General features: G+C 42.8%; 1 long non-coding RNA gene across 1 annotated transcript; it reads left to right on the plus strand.

Moving 5' to 3' along the window:
- Positions 1-284: 284 nt before the first annotated feature.
- LOC307206617 lies at positions 285-3,792 on the plus strand. The gene is made up of 3 exons (XR_013834421.1): positions 285-1,637; positions 3,099-3,253; positions 3,336-3,792. It is a non-coding gene; the product is annotated as an uncharacterized lncRNA (long non-coding RNA).
- Positions 3,793-17,903: the final 14,111 nt, after the last annotated feature.

A 17,903-nucleotide genomic window follows, 5' to 3' on the forward strand; every position in this document is an offset into this window, starting at 1 on the left:
GATCAACTCCCGCCTGGAAACCAATGTCCCCACTGTGGAAGGACATGTGGATCCGGAATTGGCCTTGACAGTCGCTTACGTGTTTATGGAAGACAATCTTACTCGGCTACGAGTGACCGGCAAAGAAGGAGAAGAAGATTCACCCCAAAGAGCTGCAATTCTCTGAGTTGTTTAACAACCCATCACTCTTCTAACATGACGGTGTACAGGTATACTGGGAAATGATATATGAAGAGATGGGGGTGTCTTTTTTTCTTTTTCTTTTTTTAACCCCCCCCCCCCAAACCAGAGGCATTTCTTCTGGGAATGGTACAGAGGGAAGTACCCAGGAGTCAGGAAAAATTATTTATGTATGCCACTACAGCAGTTCAGATCTTGTTATCCCCAAAATGGCGGATGAGTGAGGTCCTTTAAAAGGATGGTTGGCAATTAAAAATGATAGAATATGCAGAGTTGGCAGGTCTAACAAGTAAAATAAGAGAGCAAGAAGATCTCTTGCTCTCTATAAAGAGGAGTGGAAAAGCTTTGTGGAGTATCTGGAGAATAATTATAAACAAGTGAAAACGCTAGCAGCATTAAGGTAAATTCAACAGTATAATATATATTAACGAATAAGGGGAGAAAGTGATCTAAATGGATATATAAGAATATGCAGGGATGGTGGGAAAATTAAAGAAACCTTGGAAGAAGGAAGTTGTTGAATGTTTTTATTAAAAGAAAGATATTAATGGTGGAGATGTTTATCTGAAGGTGAATGTGATTTTGGAAATGGTAATAATGAAAATTATAAATATATTTTTTAAAAAAGAAAGAAAGAGTAGCCAATAGGTACCAAGAGCAAAGTTTGAAGGGTGTCTCATCTCTGTGTCTCATCATATCAAATAATTACAAGTTGTGTTTTAATTAACCAGGCCCAAGCCCAGACTTTTCCAGTGAACAGAGGCATTTTATCAGAGTTATCTTATTCTTGTGGACTGCATAACAGTTCATCTTCAATATACTCTACCTTATGGGATGTTTCAGGGTACAGGTGATTAGATTTATTACAGTTTCCTCATTTTATAAGCTATTACCACTTTAGGCCCAGGAAAAAAAATGCATTTTAAACTATTTAGTTTATAGGCAGATAAATTATACATGTATTAACTCTATTTATTTCTTAATGTAAAACTAATGGAATAATTGAATTATTGATAAGACATTTCAATGTAATTACATAAATTTATGGCAGACAGAAACACTACTTGCGGCTATGGGGTGTGAATGAGTGAGCCTGTGTGTGGTATCTGGCAAACAAAGGGGAAGAGAAGGCAAATCTATTCTGAAAGGCTTTGCTTGCATCCAGATATAGTATGGATTACTGTGTAAAGGACAAAGGAGGCAAGGCAATTCTGTTTGTTTAATCTGAATGCAAGCTAATGTAGCTTTCTCCAGATTCACCAAGCAGCTGCAGCGTTCATAAAGTTTGGACATTTTCGCCAGAGGTGATGCACCTGTGGACCTCCAGAAATGTTGGACTTCAACTCCTATCAACCCTAGACAGCATCATCAGTGGCCAAGGAGGACAGTGGCCAGGGACAGCTACTTTAGGGGGACCACAGTTTCCCATACCCTGATTTACACAAACATTCTAAAAGGTCTGTGAAGATAGGACCCCTTTCCTTGTACCGAAATTCATCAGCCGGAAACGCATACAATTATGGTTGGGGCTGCAAATGTAGTAAAGCTTATGTTCAGATTATGAATTGTATCTGGTGCTTCTTCTTCTTTGACGATCACTCATAGCCAAGTAAGACTGTCTTCCATGAACACAGTTTTAATAATAATAGTAATAAATAATATTTTTTTATTTATATCCTGCCCTCCCCAGCCGAAGCTGGCAACCATTGGGCTAGAGTTCTGTGAAGATTGCCAAAGGAAGGAGTCAGGCTGTGCCCTGGCCAAAGGCTTGGTGGAACAGCTCTGTCTTGCAGGCCCTGCGGAAAGATGTCAAGTCCCGTAGGGCCCTAGTCTCTTGTAGCAGAGCGTTCCACCAGATCGGAGCCACAGCTGAAAAAGCCCTGGCTCTGGTTGAGGCCAGCCTAACCTCTTTGTGGCCTGGGACCTCCAAGATGTTTTTGTTTGAAGATCGTAAGTTCCTCTGTGGGACATACCAGGAGAGGCGGTCCTGTAGGTACGAGGGTCCTAGGCTGTAAGTGAGTCCGTAAGTGATGCAGCTCGAACTTTCCGCCTTGGTCCTTGATGTCCTAGCTTAGCCACTGCTGCCATGCCTGCTCCAAATTAGCTATGGGTCAAGTTAGTCTGATCACATGTCTAGGCGTCAGCTTCCCCAAAGAATCCATGTCCCACTGGAATCACCATTTGGGGATTGTAACCCATCCCATGTTGTTACTCACAGTCTCTCTCTCTCTCTCTCTCTCTCTCTCTCTCTCTCTCTCTCTCCCTCTCTCCTGCATCAACTTCCTACAGGGCTTCCAAAGGCAGTGGGTGGGGTAGCCGGAAACACCCCCCCCCCGTAAGGCAGTGTCACTATATAAGGGACATTGGAATAAGGGAAGACCTGGATAGAGATCATAGAATAATATATTGTAGAGTTGGAAGGGTCTATGAGAACCATCTACTCCAACCCCCTGCAATGCAGGAATCTTTCAACCAATGTGGGGCTCGAACACCTGACCTTGAGATTAAGAGTCTCATGCTCTACCGAATGAGCTATCCCTCAAGCAAAGGAGGGAAATAGCTCTACCAATCCCAGTGATGATCCCTCTGTTCTTCCCATGCTGTTTCCAGAGGAAGTTTTAGACAGCAAATATGGAGCAGATCAAAAAGTTTGACCAAACAAATACAGCTAATTTCCATCACAATGTGTCATTAAGTTCTTGAAACTATTGAGCATCATTATTCCAGAATCCAGACACCATGTATAGAATCTTTGAAGCCAAGGTGTGCACCTGAGACTCGGCTGACCTGGGTTCAGCCCCAGTCACTCACCAGGCCATTATAATTCCAAAAAAGAAAACATTATGGATTAGATGCTTCCAATTATTCCTCTGCTTGCTGGGTACATATCGTTGTTTTCATTCCTATGATTATGACAGGTCAGTAGCGACAGAACCCGGAGGAGCAGTCCTTCTGATAGGAGGACGGCTCTTGATTAAAAAGTTGCAGCCACATCATTTTCTGCAGAGAGCAAAGAGAAATAGAGAGAACTGGGCACGATTCCAGGATGGGAGGACTGGTTAAAAAGCCAGAGGTATCCAGAATATTTTCACAGTATAGCAGCATCCTTCCTCACATGTTCCTCCTCCCTAAGAATAAATTTTCATTTTTTTTAGACTGCTGTGCCAAAGAAATGAATAGCTGGCCTAATTTGACAGGTATCACAAAGTAAAGAGGCCCTGCATGTGCGGAGATCCAATGTATAATGCATGTTTGATTTGTTGCCCTTCTGCCCTCTTCTGTGTTGCCGGCTCACTTAATTTGCTTGGTTTGGTTCGTTTGGTGTGACATGCATGTGGGAAGAACTGTGCAAAAGGCAACTGAAGGGATTGTGGAGATGGATCTGACGGAGCAGAATGCAATGGCCATATTGTTGAGTGGAGCACCTGGGCATGCACATATCTCATCTGTGATGAGGGAACTGGTCTCTGGTTAGCTACCTGGCCATGTTAAGCCATGCCTTGTTTCTAATTTATAAAGCCCTAAACAACTTAATAGCAGATTACCTGAAGGACCACCTGCCCTCATATAGTCCTGTAAGGTAACATAGATCATCTGGGGGAAATTCTACTCATGGCATTTAAAGCCCCCCTTTGCTTCCTTTCCTGTTCACGCCTCTCATTGCGTCATGAGATGGGCTATTTTCAGTGGCCCTCCCTCTGAGACTGAGCTTAAACTGTCAGTCTGTGTCTTCCCCCTTGAACTCCCCCCTTCTTTCTCCTTGTTCTCGGAGCTTAGGCTTCTACTGCAACTAGGCTGCTCCTCCCTTGTTCCACATTCCTGCCTAATTACCTCCTCCTGCCCCCCCCCCATTGGGACGCAGCTTACAGTTCCTGGGCAACCGGCTGGGAGTCGCTGGCAGCAGCCTGACAATAGTTCAGCTGGTTAGAGTGTGGTGCTGATAATGCCAAGGTTGCAGGTTCAGTCCTCGTATTGGACAGCTGCATATTCTTGTATTGCAGGGAGTTGGACTAAGTGACACTCAGGGTGCCTACAATTCTATGATTCTGTCTTCTAAAGACATAGGGCCATATCCAACACTAGCACAGCAGACATCTGCTTGCACAATGCTTTTTTATCACCTCTCCCACACAGTCCCCACTCCCAACCAATGCACCCTCAAAATTGGTTGGAGGACTCTCCAGAGCAGATTTTGAGGGCATGCAGAGAGAGGAGAGGGAGAAAAAGCCCCATTGCATTAGTTGAACTTTATGCGCAGCATTATCCCCCCCCCCCAGGGTTTCCATGACCCATAAGATTAGACCCTACTCTCAATAGATTTTTGCTTTTATGATACTGTTCTGCTTTTATCTTCATGTTTTCGTACATCACTTAGAGATTTCGCAACATTAAGCAGTTCAAAAAAGCTTTTCAATAACTAAAATAAAAAATCTGGATTGGAGTCCATTTGCCTCCCTACAGTGGTACCTCAGGTTAAGAATTTAATTCGTTCTGGAGGTCCGTTCTTAACCTGAAACTGTTCTTAACTTGAGGTTCCAATTTAGCTAATGGGGCCTCCCACTGCCGCCGCACGATTTCTGTTCTCATCCTGAAGCAAAGTTCTTAACCCGAGGTACTATCTCTGGGTTAGTGGAGTCTGTAACCTGAAGTGTCTGTAACTTGAAGTGTGTGTAACCTGAAGCATCTGTAACCTAAGGTACCACTGTATCTTTGCCACTCCATTGGCGGATTACAAATACGTGAAGGGGCACTTCGGTTTTTTGGAGGGGCAGGGATGTAAACAGGATATAACTGCTGTTACAGTGAGGAGGCAAATGCTCACATGGTTATTATTTTGAAAGTAGAAAAACAAACAAACAGGAACATAAGGAAATTTATACTGGCTCAAACCACTGTTCCATCTAGCACAGTATTGCCCCCATAGACTGGCAGCACCTCTCAAGGGTTTCGGACTGGGGTTTCCCCAGCCCTAACTGGAGATGCCAGAGATTGTACCATGAAGCAGATGGTCTGCTACTGAGCTTTGGCCCTTCCTGATTACTTACTTACTTGTGAAGGATGCTAAGCTTTAACGTTTGGAATTTACTGGGAAAGTAACTATTGCAAATTTCGAAGTAGGTTGTGCCTGCGAATGCATCTCCCCACATTCTTTTTCTGCCTGACTTGGTGACTTCAGATCCCTGTAAAATAGTTATCTTTCTGTTAGTAGGAATTTCCAGTGGGGGCCCCCATTTTGTTCCAGTCTAAGAAATGTCTGTGCCAGTGCTGAGAACTGGACTGTGCGGAATAATGTTTTCGTAGCTAAGAATTACCAGTTGGTCAATGTTATTTTAGTCAATTAGCTATCATGCTTTTCGATTCCAGAAATGAATTAATTAACTGACTGAAATAAACAACACAGATGACCATTTAAAATATTAGCGTAGGCATTTTCTTAGTCAACACAGAAAAAAAATCACTTATTGTTGAAAAATTCGTCTAAAAGCATGTTCATCAAAGCAAGAAATTCGTACCATTTATGGCCATGACACTACCACTGAATGATACTTCATTTAAATTTGATTAAAAGATTCATTCCCCCCCCCCTTCAGGTAAGCTACCAATTGATCAGGGTAAGGCTTTCTTACATAAATCCATTGTCTCAATATTTAAACATCCATGGATTACCCATAGAGTGCTTGTATGCTATATTACAAGTTCTGCAAATATTGAAATACTGAACAGCTACCCAAGTCACAAATGCTGAAACACTATTTATGAATCAGTGAAATATAGATTGTGCATGAAACAAAGCAATTATTCTAACTCAACAGAAATGTAAGGGACAAAGAGCAAATCTAAATCTGAGTGTTATTTGAAATGAACCCTGTAGAATGGGGATTTGGGTTTGAAAAGTTCACAGTGACACAGTCCTGGTCCAATCTTGTAAAGAACCACATTTGCCCACACAAGAGGCACCCTCCCCCAGCATGCAAAGATCATCGCAGGGAGTGTCTGCCTTAGCACTTAGACATGATAGATGTTGAGAGACCTTTTGAGTAACAGTATCTTTGTTGCTGAAATATTCTCTGGGTTTCAATGCTCAACAGACCCCACTGAATGTTTTTTATGATGATCTGTAATATTTTAATTTTTAGAAGTGATGTGAATGTCTTAGCAGACTGCTGGCAATCCTCTTGCCATGCCCCCCCCCCGGTTATGTCTATAACACGGAACTTAATGGTTTTAATTATTGATAGCTTTTATGTTGATTTTGTTGTTATTTGAGTGGTCCTTTGGCTTCAAAAATTGGGTGAAAATCCTTAAGAGAGAGGAGAGGTCTGCAAAAGTACAGTGATACCTCAGGTTAAGTACTTAATTCGTTCCGGAGGTCCGTACTTAACCTGAAACTGTTCTTAACCTGAAGCACCATTTTAGCTGCACCATTTCCTGCTGCTGCCATGCCGCCGGAGCACGATTTCTGTTCTCATCCTGAAGCAAAGTTCTTAACCTGAAGCACTATTTCTGGGTTAGCGGAGTCTGTAACCTGAAGCGTATGTAACCTGAAGTGTATGTAACCTGATGTACCACTGTAGTGCTAGTGGAGCATGGATAATATAATAAGAAGAATATAAAGGTTAATATAGGTTGTCAGGTTTCAGTCTTTGTCATAGGGTGCTGACACAGAATAATATGGCACCATTGTTGTTGTTGTTGATATGAGACATGCCACTGAAGGGCTCTCTAGTGCTTCTTTTAACTCTGAAATCTGAACTGCATCGTTTTATATTTGAACAGGGTTGTTTTGTTTTCTCTCCGTCTCAGAGCCTTTGCGTGGAAATGCTGCTGCCTGGAAACGTTTTGCTCAGAGCAGCTTTAAGCTTTCCGAACTTGCCCACTACTTTAGAATTTTTCTTTATTAGGCTAACATTTCATGCACTTTCCAATAAAGGAAAATGAAAACAGTGACTTCTTTTTTTTATGGGAAATGCATTTCTGAAAGGCGTTCAATAGAAGCATCATTAGGCTAATCAATAACCCTAAAAAGAATAAAGATCCTGAGTTCAGATGTTCCTACTTTCCTGCTGCCTATTGCATTTTCGTAAGTAGTCTATTGATGAAACATGCTACTATTTGAGTTTTGAAAAGCAATTGTGGCTTGTTAGAAAATAAACTGTCCATATTTTCCATCATTCTCAGTTTCACTGAGCAGCTGGAGAAAATGCTGGCTTGCATATTTCTTGCCAATGTTTGCTCTCACATATTGAGATACAGCATCCGTTAGGTCATCTGGGACGTACCACTGTTAGTAAACAGTGCAATTGCAATCTAGCTTGCCCTTATGGGCACATAAATGGATCATGTAGAAATAATGGAGGGGCTTTTGACAGAGAGCAGCTCTCTGAGTACCCCAAATGTCCAAAGCTCGTCGATGTGGAGTATTGGTGTTTGCTTGTTCCACTTTCAGGGGGGGTAGATGAATGTACAGAAGTAAACGTGTATTTATCTGCTTTGAGATCTGTTGCCTCAGTCTAAAGCCTAGCTCCATGTTGTGCTCACTGTGCCATGTGCAATACACTGATCTATCTTCTTTCTTTATTTCCAGGTAAGAGGAGACAGGTAAGAGGAATGCGGGTTTAGTCCACAGAGCCTTGGGTTTGCCAATCAGAAGATCGGCGGTTCAAATCCCCGCCACGGGGTGAGCTCCCATTGTTCAGTCCCAGCTCCTGCCCACCTAGCAGTTTGAAAGCACGTCAAAGTGCAAGTAAGTTAATAGGTACCACTCTGGAGGGAAGGTAAACAGCATTTCTGTGCACTGCTCTGGTTTCGCCAGAGGCGGCTTAGTCATGCTGTCCACATGACCTGGAAAAACTATGTGCGGACAAATGCCAGCTCCCTCGGCCTATACAGCGAGATGAGCGCACAACCCCAGAGTTGTCTGTGCCTGGACCTAACGGTCAGGGGTACCTTTATCTTCACCTTTAAGAGGAGACAATATTATTTGAAAATGCAGTGCACAGGGCAGTGAGGTCTAATTGCTGTAATCGCAATGAAAATTTTGTGTTTGCATCCCCCACCCCAAGTGTGTTTAGACTTGGGGGGAGGGGGTTCCCATTAGTGCCATGCAGGGGGCGATCTTCACAGTGATCATGGTGCAGGATGGCCGCAAACCTCTTCTCCCTGGCTTGGAAGGGAAGATCTCTCAGGGTGGTAGGGTAGGAGAAGAAAAGGAAGCACCCAGGTGAGAACTGGGAGAGTCCATCCTCTTTTGTATGGGACAAGGTTGTTGTTGTTGTTTAGTTGTGTCTGACTCTTTGTGACCCCATGGACCAGAGCACGCCAGGCACTCCTGTCTTCCACTGCCTCCCACAGTTTGGTCAAACTCATGCTGGTAGCTTTGAGAACACTATCCAACCATCTTGTCCACTGTTGTTCGTTTCTCCTTGTGCCCTCAGTCTTTCCCAACATCGGGGTCTTTTCCAGGGAGTCTTCTCTTCTCATGAGGTGGCCAAAGTATTGGAGCCTCAACTTCAGTATTTGTCCCTCCAGTGAGCGCTCAGGGCTGATTTCCTTCAGAATGGATAGGTTTGATCTTCTTGCCATCCATGGGATTCTCAAGAGTCTCCTCCAGCACCATAATTCAAAAGCATCAATTCTTTGGCGATCAGCCTTCTTTATGGTCCAGCTCTCACTTCCATACATCACTACTGGGAAAACCATAGCTTTAACTATACGGACCTTTGTCGGCAAGGTGATGTCTCTGCTTTTTAAAGATGCTATCTAGGTTTGGGGACAAGATTAAGACCTACCTTTGAAAGAAGGCTCTGTTTTCTCTTTCTTTCCTCCCTTTTTTTTGTTCCCTTTTTATTTTTATTTAGATTAGTTTGGTTTTTATTGTATTGTACGTTTAAAGGTTTCAATTAAAAACATTTTTTTAAAAAACAAACAAACCTCCTGTCCTGTGCTCTGTATGCCTGATGAGCATCACTTCTCATGCCTGTAATTAAACAAAGATAAACAGCAACGATGTGATTGCCAGCAACACAATTAGCATCTCATGTAGTTAGAGCCTTGGAGGTAGGAAAATCAATAATGGAGCGTTGCCATTGACTTCAATGGGATGTAGATCACACCTTCTTTGAACCAGAATTTGGCTATGTGATTCTCTCCAGCACATGAAACCATTTAGAAATCCAACATGCTCTTTGCTTCCCTGATAATTCCTTATATATTTCATCTGAGAAGTAGCGTCCTTCAAGATTGTTTTGAATCACACTTTAAGTAAAATCCAATGGCAGTTTGGAGACATTTGCTAAACCTCCATCCAAAATTGTGCTCACCATCTCAAAAATATTTAAACTTCCCTCAAGAATCTCCATATTTTGTTTCCCTTTGGGGCAACTTTATCTAGTTTTGAAGACGTGAAAAAGTCCACATCTCTCAGTGATGTGATGAAAGACAAGGAGTGTAAACCAGGAACCTAATCATAACAATAACTTGTGTTTTTTTGGATTGAGAAACGGGGCTTAATCGAAAAACCATTGTGGGGTTTTTTTTGGGGGGGGATCTAGGTCTTCAGTTCTTTGATTTGACATTTCACTTATTTTTGTACAAAGCCTCGTCCTATCTCTGCATTCCCCATCCTTGTGCTCTTCAGGTGATTTGTTCTACAGCTTTCATCATCCCTGAACCTTGGCCACACTAGTTGGGGGTGGTGGAAGTTGTAGTTTAAAATATCTGGATGGGACCATGTTGAGAATGGCTGCCCTAGCTGATAATCCAAAGCTGGATTTGACCTTGAAAATAAATACAGAGATCAGGGGTTGGGAGCCTATGACCCTCCAGATGTTGTTGGACTTCCATCATTCCTGACCATTGACCATGATGGCTGGCACTAATGGGAAGAGGAGTCCAACAATATCAAGAGGGTTCCCCAACCATGATTGAGATAATTATATATCACATTTCAAGAGCCCTGCCTTATTCCCATGTTGCAGATGAAGGGCTGAAGCAACAGTGATTTGCCAGAACCCATCTAATGTGTTTGTGGCTCAGGTAAAATTAAAATCTGAGAACCTTCAGCTTATGTAAATAATACCACTTAATTAAGAACTTCCAGGTTCATTTCAGTGAGAGAAAATTGAGTACGTGAAGCATATCGAGGGGATATAATAGTCCTAATCTTTGACTGAATATTTCTGCCCAATAAAGATATAACAGAGAGGCCTATGTTTGTGGTTATATTATTACTCCCAGTCCTTTTCAGGGAGTGAGTCATAGAGACAGTAGCCTTTACGCATGGTCAGTGTTACCATCAGCAAAATTAATGATGTTGCTTGTGTCTCAAAAGATTTCATAGTCTCTCTTCCGCTGTCTACTGGAAAGCAATCAATATATGGCAGGATTATGTTTCTTTGGTACAGGATTTAGAAAACTCAAGTTATGTTCTGCTTTTATGCTTCACAACATGACCTCCCCCCCACTTCATTTCTCCTGTCTCTCAAAAACAGAACTCCAAGTATGTTCCAGGAGAGCAAACTCAAGTCACAAAACTGTCTTAAAATTATCAATCTGGCATGATACAAAAACAATGTGAAGCAGTGTATGGACCTTTGTCCTTCAACAGAGGTACAAATGGGGACAAATAAGATTCTCATTCAGGACTCTCATTTGATATCAACTTCCACCCTTCACTTCATTTTCATGGTACGCCAGACCTATATTTTTGTGTTCAGTAGCGCGAGGACCCTATGGACAAGCAGAAAGCTATCTCAGACACCTTGCTGAACTTGCAGATGCTGGGAGATGGCCTTGTCCCATCTTTCATCCTATCCACTTCTCAATGGATTATTTTGGGGTGTTACCCTTCTGATTCCTACCTCAAACGATTGTTTCTACTTCTACAAACCTTGGGATTCTACCTTGCCCGCTGACCCCACCTTCTTGACTGTGGACAGTCCTATTTCGACTGTGTAAGAATCCACATTCAAAAAATGAGTTCACTCTATAAGTATATAGGATTATGAAGTATATAGGTTAATGAGAACAAAGGCAGAGGAGCAGAGATAAGCAGAGATAAGCAGAGGGCCACGGAAGTGGGAGCAGAGGTATGAAGGAAGTCAGCAAAGGCAGAGAAGAGAGAAAGGTGAGAGGACAGAGTGGGAAGGCAAAGAGGAACTGGTAAGGAAGGGGTGAGGGGTGGTAAGAGAAATTACCTTAATAGGACTGCTGGTTTGGGGTGGAGGCATAGAAGGCAGAACTTCTATGTGATATTGTCCACTGATTCCTGTATAAGCTTGCTATTGGGGAGAGGAGTTCCACAATGAAAGAGACTGAGTGCTGGACTCACTAGGATCTCTGAAGGTATGAGATATCCTGGCATTCTGAGGATCCTTGGGACCTTGAGAGGAAGGTGTAGAATACTTCACAGCTTGATATTTCCAAAATGCCGAGATCAGGTGGAAATTGCTAGTGTGTGCCACTATAATGACATGTTGGACTAGAAGGGAAAATATGTGCATCAAGGCCTCACTCTTTAAAAAAAACACACCATTCATTCCATAGAGATTGATAAGACTACTCATGAAATGTGTCTAACTACATATCTGAAACATATATGCTCACCATATCATTTCTTTTTTCCTGCCTAATCTTGGATTTAAAAACCTTTATAGATGTTCACTTTCTGTGCTTCCCCACTACTTCTTACATGGAAATTACTTTTGTTTCACGGGTAGTTAATTATCTATATGCAAGTTGGCAGAGAGGCCCGCCTTCTTCAATAACAAAATATAAATACTTTCTGAGATTTTCCACCTCACAAACTTTTAAGATGAAGCCTGAGGCATTTCATAGTGGAAGCATAAAAAAGAAATACTTGTGTAAAAACCAGGAATTAAGGTTGAAAACCAACCCAGTTCCAGTGTTATTCCCATGCCCATCTTAAAACATTGCAACAAACTGAGCTTATACTAAAACACTCAACGATTCTTCATCTTAAAAACTAAATATGAATGTGATTAAGACTCTGGGACACACTTCCGACAACCTGTGGCTGCTAAAGTACATTCGACTCCCAGTCTCCAATCTCACTACTTTCCTTTTCAGGTACTTGGCTTTCCATATTGCATCATCATGTGCTGTCATCTTGTCAACAAAGCAGGACCTCCTTTGGTTAGCTGCCTATCAGGGGCCCATCTTCTCTAGCTCAATTTTCAGTGTTTTGCCTATGGGACACTAGGCTAGAGAACATACCACCTGGGTACCATTGCCCGTAGTCGTGGCCTGGCATTAGAGAAAGTAAAGTAACTCCTCCTTCTCATGGGAGAAACTCAAGAGACTGGTTTAAATCAATTGGACTGTGAGCTTCATGGAATGGGTTGAATGCCATCTAGACAGAAAGATCAGGTAATGTATTGTTATGTACAGGTTATGTACTGTTATGTACAGTAGTTTTTCAACTCATCTTTTTGTGTGCTTTTGGTGGTAGTTCTATGACTCTGCAACTGGGCTGAAGCAAATGGACACTTCCTTGGAGGTCCAACCTCAGACAAGAACTGTGTGGGAGACTACTGATGGAATGATTAGGTCTTGTGGTGGCCCAGTAAGCCACCAGACTTCAGGATATGTTAAGGAGGCATCCATGTACAGTACATTACAAAAACACATATTCCAAGAGTGGGTCTCAAGCAACCTGCAGTAAGTCAGATTTATACTATTATCCAACCTCTCTCTCTCTCTCTCTCTCTATATATATATTCTATGGAATTGATTGATTCGGTAATGGGTTTTAAAATTAGTAGTATTAGGCTGTTTTACAGTCTATTCAAAACCAAAGTCACAAAACTATCGTAAAAGTCATGCTAAGTTGGTTTTATGTTTCCTTAGAATTGCTAATTTAAATTAATATCATTCTTTCTCGATATAGTTAGACCCTAGGAAGGTCCCTGTAGTCCCTGAAGTGATATGTTGTTTACTCAGTGTAAGTTTGCTTTGCTATACAATCACAGTATTTGACTAGGCAGTGGTGTGGCGGCGGCAGGGGTGTGTGTGTGTCTTTTTCAAGCCAAAGGACCACATTCCATCCTGAGCAACCATCTGGGAGCTGGTTTCTACCAAGGCATTAAGCGATTGAGGCAAGTAAGTGTGACGTAGTAGTTCAGAATGTTGGACAAGGATCTGGGAGACCAGGGTTGAAAGCCCACGCATTCATGAAGATCATTGGGTGACCCTGAGCAAGATCACTGTCTCTTAGCCCAACCAATGTCACAGGGGGATAAAACAGGGAGAGAGAGAAAACCACACACACTACCTTCAGCTATGTGAGATCTTACAAAGCAAAGAGAAATGGCCACAATTCAAGACCACATCCCATCCAGGCCAAAGTCCCTGAAGAGGGCATGCAGCAGGACCTTTGAGGGTATGGGCTTGGATGAGAGGGTGTGGCCAGGGGGAAATTCCAAGGGTAGGCTAGAGAGACTTGGAGGGCTGGATTCAGCCCCCAGGCCTGAGGTTGGCTACCTCTGAACTAGACAATTGTTCTGAGTATCGTGTGTTCACAGATATCCTGATGGATGTTTACTCATACGTTCCACGGCGTTCAGTTTGGCTAAATCCCAGGCCTGTGTGCACGGGGAACCTCTGGCCCACCAGATGTTGTTGAACTACAACTCCCATCATCCCCAGCAATGTCTATGCCTGTTGGGGCTGATGGGAGTTGCTGTTCTGCAACATCTGGCGGGCCAAAGATTCCTTGCACCAGATCCAGCGGATTGCAACCTGTTGAAGTTGTGAACTGCTTATCTGAAAAGAACCTGTAGAGAGAGAAAAAACCACACATAAGATTTTTAAAACACAGCTCTGTCCATGCTGATTTTCACTAGATATGTAATTAAGGTTTTGCGACTCCGGAGGTCAAAGGGGCCAAGTTTTAAGCTCAAAAAGTTACAGAAAGCAGTTTGAATGCATCTACCCCCCCCCCCACAGCCTTTGGTAGGATCAAGTTGAAACAAGTGAGTACCAGGAACACTGTACAATCTTAGGAAGTACTTAAAATTTAATTAGCCTTTTAGAAATCGATATTAGTCTTTGTATATTCTCAGCCGTGGTTTGTGGTCCCTCCAGTCCTATACTACAGCTGTAATTTATTCCAAAACATCTCCTGCCCTCCCACATTTTAAGACAACACCCACATACAATATATTAGGCACAGAAATACACATCATTTTGAAAGGTATGCCTCTGGAAATTAAAGAGGTACTCCTTCCCTTCTGGTACTGTAATTTGTTGATTAGAAAACACCCATCATTAGGCATCTCTGTTCTGTTCTGTTTAACATATGCTGGAAACAGTCGCCTATGACTTTCTGTAAGAAGCACTCTTATAAATATAATATAGAAGTGGCTCTTAGGTTGTAATGAAGCTCCAAATCAAATAGACTCTACTATATCCCCAGAAAAAGTTGTCCCACCAGTTAATTGCCTTTGATTTTAAGATTCTACCTTCTTCTATTCTGAACTCATTAAGGGTGCATTAAGATCTGGAGATTTTTCTGTTAGTTTTCCTGGTTCTAATGCTAGCACTTCTGTCCTAGTTTCCAGTGTTCCTTTAACACGGTTACCTGTTGAGTTATGGACCTGTGGCTTTTTGACTGATATACTGCCATGTTGTGCTAATTTTTAAATGGTGGGGAAAAACTGTATGGTAAAGACTCTCCTCCCTGAAAGAGAGGGGAGTGGTTGTGGGCGGGAGCCCGAGCACCGCCCAGCAGGGGGGCATTTGCCCCCTGCCTCCAGCTCACCTGGCTGGTGCTCACGCCCCCTCCTGTGGCCATCCAACCAGGTGCCACGGAGGGGGTGTGTTCAGCAGCCTTTTGCTGCAGCACTAGCCACTCCCTGGCCTCATTCCTCATCGTCGTCCCGTGGCGAGTCACCCACCCTCCACTCCCTTTTAGTTAGGGCCTAGGTCATTGGCCTTGCTATGGACCTTAGGTTGGTTGCCCTGGTTGTCCGGGGGGCCTGGTAGGAGTTTTTCCATTTGGCATTAGGCTTTTTGGTTTTTTCGCCTACCTCGTAGCAATCGTCACAACTTTTGTGGTATTGGTGGGTAGGTTAGGCATTGGAATAATGTGTTGTGGTGTGTCGAAGTGCTAGGTGTGGCCATCGCCTATGCCTTCAATGTTTAGGGGTATTCCGTTAAAGGAATCTGGCGGTCGTGTATTCTGTCCGATGCCTGCTTGGCGGGAGGCCATGGCACGACCCTCGGTGACAGCAGGAGGTGAGCCTATAGTTGGATCAGCATCAACAGGCTCCACCTACTGGTGAATAAACCCACTTGTTTCGATCCAATGTCTAAGCCAATACCTTTTCATTGCTGTAATCAATAAAGTTGTGGCCTTTTCTAGCCCATTAACCTTATATCACGTGTCCTTGTGTCTTCATTTCACTTCGCGGGGTCGGGTCCTCGAACCACAACACACTGCCCTAAATTTCACCTACACAAAATTTGCACGATTATCCAAGTTAATGGGGTGGCACATTAATTAACATTAGTAAATTTAATGCAGACATGTGTCCTCTTTTGTCCTCTTCTTTATAATGCATTTTCTGGTATTTTTGTTTTGGTAATACACAGTGCTTCCCCCCCCCCTTGGGGTACGCAGGGGTATGCATACCCCTAAATATTTTGTGATTCTAAGTTTGACCTCATTGAGGGACAGTATTTCAATATGAGTAGGAAAATGAGAGTACCCCTAAACATTTTTTTTAGAATGTACCCCAGCTATCCTTTAAATAATATAATCCATGGGTAGGCAAACTAACGCCCAGGGGCTGGATCTGGCCCAATCACCTTCTAAATCTGGCCCGCAGATGGTCTGGGAATCAGCGTGTTTTTACATGAGTAGAATGTGTCCTTTTATTTAAAATGCATCTCTGGGTTATTTGTGGAGCATAGGAATTCATTCTTCTTCTTTCTTTTCCAAAATATAGTCTGGCCCCCATAAGGTCTGAGGGACAGTAGACCGGCCCCCTGCTGAAAAAGTTTGCTGACCCGCGATATAATATGTATACCGTCCAACATGTGTGGTGGCTCCATAACTCCACTAGACATTAGAAAAACTCTCCATGCTTAAACCTGACTGCTTCTGGTTTGGGGATAAACTGCCGCCATCTTCAAACTTCTTGCACTTGAATAGCCCCCCAGAGATCCATGGAACCATGGAGGATGAGTGTAAAAGGGAACAGATTTTATCTCTCATGGGCAGATACATTCAATTTTAAGGAAGACAATATGTCTATCTTAGTGTTAAAGTAAAGGCCATCAACATGCAGATCAACATACGTTTAAGTCTGCATTAACACAGTAGTGTTATTAGCACCTGAATACCCAGAGACCACTGAACATCAGCCTACAATTGCTTTTTTATGATTATTACAATGAAGATTTATTTTCTTTTAACTCTAACTATTCTCTTCAGAGGGCACTCTCTTTTAATGGGTGTCTGCAGAAGCCTCTGGCTCTTGACAAGCATATTTATTACTCTCAATATTAGGGTATTTCTCCATTTTCTGCTCATTTATGGCTTTCATAAAGTATCTGCCAGAATGCTGAAATCAGCTCCGGAAATAAACAAATGATTAGCACTCTCCCAAGATGGGAAGATCTTAGATACGGAGATATGGAAAGTTAAAACGACTTGTTTCAAGTATCAAACACTGCACAATCTAGTCAGAGTTGCCCTTTTGCCAACACTCGCAATCAGGTTGCTGCTGTGAAATTCCTGATTAATATTATCCTTTATTTTCAGCAGTGACTATAGCCCTCTTCAGCCATTCTCTTCTTGTATCAATTGAATACACAAGTGGGTGATGCAAGGATTGGGAGCGGGATAACTCTGGCACATCACTGTGGTTTATGCAGAGGGCCTTTTTGGTAGTGGCGCCCGCCCTGTGGAACGCCCTCCCACCAGATGTCAAGGAAATAAACAACTATCTGACTTTTAGAAGACATCTGAAGGCAGCCCTGTTTAGGGAAGTTTTTAATGTTTGGTGTTTTATTCTGTTTTTAATCTGTTGGGAGCCACCCAGAGTGGCTGGGGAGGCCTGGCCAGATGGGCGGAGTATAAGCAATAAATAATAAGAATAAGAATAAGAATAAGAATAATTAGATATGTGTGGGGTATCTCATCTGGTGTCTCCTTCCCTTCTGCCACCCTTGCCCAATGCATCCAACTGGATGGGATAATTCCTTGCCCCCTGGTAAATGGGGGGTTTTATGCTGCAGATTGCCATTCCTTTGTGAGCACCTGCTCTGTAGAAAAGGGGTAGCACCCTGCAGGATGAAACCCTCCTGCTCTCCTTCCATGGCTCTTCCATCTTCTCGCCAAAACGGCCTCCCCATTCAACAAATTGCTGAGTAGCCAGAAGTGTGTGGAGTGAAGAAGGAACATTTCATAAGCATGTAATTTTTGGAGGGTCTGTTCTCAGAACAACTGGTTATATGCAGGCATTCCCTGAATAGCGTAGCTCTTAGTGGTCAAACAGAATCAAATCTTGTTTACAATTTGCGTAACTTATGCCTGTCTTATGCACAACTTACACAGCTGTGGGGGAGCCCAGTGGTTCAAATGTGACCTAAAGCTTGTTGTGAGTAGAGAATGTTAAAAAGGTTCTGCAATATCATCTATCATTCTCTGAAGAAAACACGTTTTAAGAAAGACCTGCAACTAAGCCTTTGGAGAATGA

The sequence above is a fragment of the Podarcis cretensis genome (assembly GCF_951804945.1).
Source record: "Podarcis cretensis genome assembly, chromosome: 17".
NCBI lineage: Eukaryota > Metazoa > Chordata > Lepidosauria > Squamata > Lacertidae > Podarcis > Podarcis cretensis.